At 47.0% G+C, this 5,296-nt stretch overlaps 1 long non-coding RNA gene across 1 annotated transcript in view; it reads right to left on the reverse strand.

Annotated features, from left to right (window-relative positions):
• Positions 1-759: 759 nt before the first annotated feature.
• Positions 760-5,296, reverse strand: part of LOC116071245 — a 6,033-nt gene continuing 1,496 nt past the window's right edge. The window contains exon 3 of the long non-coding RNA XR_004110784.1: positions 760-2,118. This is a non-coding gene — a long non-coding RNA (uncharacterized LOC116071245). The remainder of the gene's footprint in view (positions 2,119-5,296) is intronic.

Here is a 5,296-nt window from a genome sequence, read left to right on the forward strand (position 1 = left end):
CAGTTTGGTTCCCAGTACCCATGGTTTGTGGATCACAACCTATACCTGTAGCTCCGGGGAGATCCAGTGTTTCTGGTTTCCTCTGGTACCTGCACACACACACACACACACACACACACACACACACAGAGAGAGAGAGAGAGAGAGAGAGAGAGAGAGAGAATAAAATAAAGTAAAATCCTTAAAACAATGAACAAAATATAGTTGCTTTATTGAGGAAAAAAGGGGTGTTTCTAACATTTTATAAACAAGAGAAGATATAAATTCATAAATATAAAATATGTGTTCTTAAGATGTTATGCCTTTAAAAAGATTTTATTTAATTATTTTATATATATGAGTGCTCTATCTGTATGTACACCTACATGCCAGAAAGGGCATCAGTTCCTGTTATAGAAGGTTGTGAGTCACCATGTGGTTGCTGGGACTTGAACTCAGGACCTCTGGAAGAGCAACCAGTGCTCTTAATGGCTGAGCTATCTCTCCAGCCCCCAATATGGGTTTTTTTAAATTTTTTTAATTTATTTATTTTATTTATTTTTTATTTTTATTTTTATTTTTATTTTTATTTTTATTTTTATTTTTTTGAGACATGGTTTCTCTGTATAGCCCTGGCTGTCCTGGAACTCAGTCTGTAGACCAGGCTGGCTTTGAACTCAGAAATCTGCCTGCCTCTGCCTCCCAAGTGCTGGGTTAAAGGCATGCACCACCACTGCCTGGCTATTGTGTTCAATTGTTAAACTAGGTGTGTGTGTGTGTGTGTGTGTGTGTGTGTGTGTGTGTGTGTGTGTAGGTGTGTGTTGTGGGGGTAGGGGGGTTACATGCTTGCCTGCATCAACCTTTTTGGTGGAGTTTCCAGACAAGCCCCTTCGTTGAAGGCCAGTTCTACCAAAGCACCCTTCTTAACTTCCCCCTAGTCATCTTCTGTGGGGCTAAAATTAGCAAGGCCAAACTCTGCCCCCTCAAAAGTCTTTGTTCCCTATTTTAAGGTGATGTAAATGTCACACCGGAGTGGCAGTTTCCAAGGGAAGCCACGCCCTGGAGACCTGGGATCCTGCTTTTCTAGCATGGTGACAGCTACCTGCTGCCCTCACTTAGCCTCTCTGTGCAGAGAAAGACAAAGTAATTTCTAAAGCTTCTTTTAGGTTGTGTTTTCAGTGCATGTCAGCCCTGTAGCTATGTGTCAGGCACAGGGCCCCCTTGTGTGACTGACTGACATAAAGGGGTAATTTCCTTGTTTTCAGAGATCGCACCTGCCTGCAACTCAACCATCCAAGCACTTGGGATGTTAACTCTTAGCCTAAGGTCCTGGGGCAGCTGCAGACCTCACTTCCAATCCCACTACCATGGTTCTGAGGGAGGGGGAATGAAAAGCATTTGTCACTAAGACTTGATTTGTATTCACAGTTCTGACTCCCTCACCCCATTGAGAAGTAACAGAGCAGACAGCAAACCCAGGAAGTGGTCAAGAACCCAGGCCTATCAGTGGGAACTTAAAGCAGTCTTTCAGACCTGTTTCAGCTCTAGGGCACGTGACTCTTGAAGCCATTAAAGGCCTTTTTCAGACTGGGCTGGTGCGAGCCTTGAGAGCTGACAACTGCTTGCTTGCTAAGCACACCCAGGCGTTTCTTGCTTACACCTCTAGCATCTGTACTAGCTCGAGCAATGGTGGCTAGCTCTCAAGCCATGCTAGGGGATGAGCGGTGTGTGCTCACATGAGTTCTGCAGGCTCTGGAGAGCCCAACCTGGGAGCCCAGGAAACAGAATAAGACAATCACACATCCGGCAGCTGGGTGGGCAGGCAACCAGCATGCTCCCTACGGTCTTCTTTAGACTGAGGACCTCAGCAGCTGGCTGCAGCTGGCGCAGTTCTCGGGCTGCTGGGCAGGTGGCTGGCAAGCCCAGGGTCAGCTGCCAGCAATTATGGAGCCAGGAATGATTAGCCAGAAAGTCAAGCCATGGAAAATTCAGAAGGCCCTGTGCTGACGACCAACATACAGACTCCTCCGTTCCTGCCTTGTCACATGCTTGTCTGCTCTGGTCTTCAATTGTTTCTGTCCACTCATGTTTCTTTGAGGTCTCCAAGACTAGAAAGTCTCTTCCTTAGTATTGCCAGGGCTGGAAATGAAGAAGCATAAAGGTGTTACCCTCACTTTCCATCTCCACAAACCTTGGGTAGACTGGAAGAAACAACTGATTTTCTCTCTCCCTCACTCTCAGTCATTAATCTATGGCCTCCCCCCAGTAACTGATGAGCCCCAGTGGGTACTACTTTATCTTGTATTATTTGAAGGGGAGAGGGAAGCTAAAGAGACTTTTATTCCCAAATCCTTAGACACTCATCCCAGTATGGAGAGATGGCTCTGTGGTTAAGAGTCCTGGCTATACCTCCAGAGGGCCCAGATTTGATTCCCAGCACGCTCATAAGTATCTATAACCCCAAGGGGATCCAACACTTTGGATTGTGGTGCACAGATATATATGCAGGTAAATCGCCCATAAACAAAATTTTTAAGTGAAATAAAATGATTAAAACAAACAAACAAAAAAACCCTCTCCCTGTATTGCTGATTTCTAGCGGAAACAATTTGATGGTTGCTATAAACACACTCTGTTGTGGGAGGGAGAGAGGGAGAGAGGGGGAGGGGGGAGAGGAGGAGGGAGGGGTGGAGGGGGAAGGAAGGAGGGGGAAGGAAAGGAAACATTCTGATACTAAGAAGACTAATTAGGGATTTGGGGCTCTGAGGGTGTAGGGTATAGAGCTGGGCTTAGCTGGAGCTGTCTCCATTTTATCACGCAGTGTACTGGTTACTTTTCTGTGCTGTGTTAAAATACCACCACCAAGGTAGCTTTGTACAGAGAATATCTTGTGTCTGTATGGATGTGGCACCTGTCAGTAAAAATCTGATGGCCCATAGAGCTTATGCAGGAAATAGGAGGTTGGGACATCTGGGAGGCAGAAAGGATTCTGGGAGAGAGCCAGGTAGGAGATTTGTCTGGAAGATGTGACGAGAGGGACGTTTGGTACCTGAGCACATGTAACCAGCCACATGACACAATGTAGATTAGAATAAATGGATTATTTTAAGTTATGGTCTAATTAGAGAATAGCCAGCTATATTGCCAAAATTTTGTAAATCATGGGCTACCCTGTTTCTTTAAAAATAACCTACATATAGCTCTTAAAATGTTATATCTCGGGGCTGGCGAGGTGGCTCAGCGGGTAAGAGCACTGACTGCTCTTCCGAAGGTCCTGAGTTCGGATCCCAGCAACCACATGGTGGCTCACAACCACCCGTAATGAGATCAGACGCCCTCTTCTGGTGCGTCTGAAGTCAGCTGCAGTAAATTACGCTGGAGCAAGTGGGGCCAGAGCGAGCGGGTCGGCAGAGGTCCTGAGTCCAACAGCAGCCACACACATGATGGCTCGCGGCCATCTGTACAGCTACAGTGTACTCATACACATAACAAATAAATAGAATAAATAAATCTAAGAAAATCAAAAAAAATGTTATATCTCGGCTTGAAATCCTAACGTCACTCTTCTAGAAATACAAGTGGTTTTGCTAATAGCATTTATTCGCTGGGGAAAAGAGAAATAACACACACACACACACACACACACCAATAAACAAACCAAACCAAAACCCCACATTTTTTTGGTTATGCATTGTGCTGAAGAAAACCTGGCTGCCATGTGGCAGAACTGAAATGTGAACCCACAGCCTGAATGCAAGACTCAGCAGTGCCTGGCAGTGGTGGTACACACTTTTAATCCCAGCACTTGGGAAGCAGAGGCAAGTGGATTTCTGAGTTCGAGGCTAGCCTGGTCTACAGAGTGAGTTCCAGGATAGCCAGGGCTACAGAGAGAAGCCCTGTCTCAAAAAACCAGAGAGAGAGAGAGAGAGAGAGAGAGAGAGAGAGAGAGAGAGAGAGAGAGAGAGAGAGAGAGAGAGAGAGAGAGAGAGACTCAGCAGCTTGCTATCATTAAATCCTAGTATCTAGGGGTGAGCATGGAGCTCAATGGGTAAGCATTTGCCGAGCATTCATGAGGCCCTGTGTTCCATCACACACACTCACACACATGCATGCATGCACATAGAGAGAACGAGAGAGAGAGAGAGAGAGAGAGAGAGAGAGAGAGAGAGTGAGAGAGCTCTGTACTGTTTTGTAAATAAATATTTACCAGGGATGCAGAGTGGCTCAGTACTGGCCCCTGTAATCTTAGCACAAGATCACAAATTCAAAACAAAACAAAAAAATGTCCTAACTCCACCTATTCCCGAGCTCATTTCCTTCCATAGAACATTCTGTCTTGGCTCTGTGACCCATCAGCCCAGCCTTTTCTCGAGTCCTCCTTTACAATAACACAAAGAGCCACCATACCACAGTCCCTCCTGCCTCTGTCAGACAGACCTTCGAGGCCATCCAAGGTCTGGAGGCTCAGACAAACAGGTTGGGTGCTCATGAGCCACTCACCAGCAGAGGCAGCCCTGTGCCTCCCAGGGCTTTGGTGAGGACTGTGTGAACTGACCTGTGTGGCTACATGCAGCAAAGCAGTATGTGCCCAGGTCAAGAGCTCTGTGAAGGGTTCGAACTCCCTCTCAACAGAGAACCTCTCCTTCAAGCAAGATAAAGACGCAGCTTCTGGGCTGGAACTTAAAAGAGGAGATTACGGGGCACCAGGTGCCTCACCGCCATGGTGAACTCCTCCACAAATCGCAGAGAACACAGTCCTTGCATCAGGACCAAGGACACTTTCTAAGAGATGCACATTCATGAGGTGTGAAGCGTGCCTTAGAGCTTGGTGTAAATTGCTATCTTTAGTCACATTCGTCTGGCACGTGAACATGCACAGCCCCGACTGAAGGTGCTGACCCTAGCCAGGCCCTGGGGACACTGCAGAACTCCCATCACTGGGAGTGATGGCGGGACCCCTCCACAGTAAGCCCCGAATACTGCAGCATCCTTGAAGAGCACATTTGCATTGTTCACCTGCTTTATAGTAAAATAATGTTTTTACCATCAGTGCTCCTCACGTCACCTCTATGAAGCAGGGCTCTTATTAGCCAAGGTTGAATTGCCCAGAGTCAGTAACTGGTTGGAACCTGTTGGCATTTCATCTAGGCTCCGCCCCACAGTTACCTGGCAACAGCCAGGTGTGCCAGACTCACTATAAAAGGGGCTGCTTGCCCCCTCCTCACTCTCTTGCTCTCTTCTCTTCTCCTTTTGCCATTGCTTCCTTACCGTCTTCCCCCTCTCTCCCCATGCCCCCTCGCCTCTACTCCTCTACTCT

The sequence above is a fragment of the Mastomys coucha genome, unplaced genomic scaffold (assembly GCF_008632895.1).
Source record: "Mastomys coucha isolate ucsf_1 unplaced genomic scaffold, UCSF_Mcou_1 pScaffold22, whole genome shotgun sequence".
Taxonomy (NCBI): domain Eukaryota; kingdom Metazoa; phylum Chordata; class Mammalia; order Rodentia; family Muridae; genus Mastomys; species Mastomys coucha.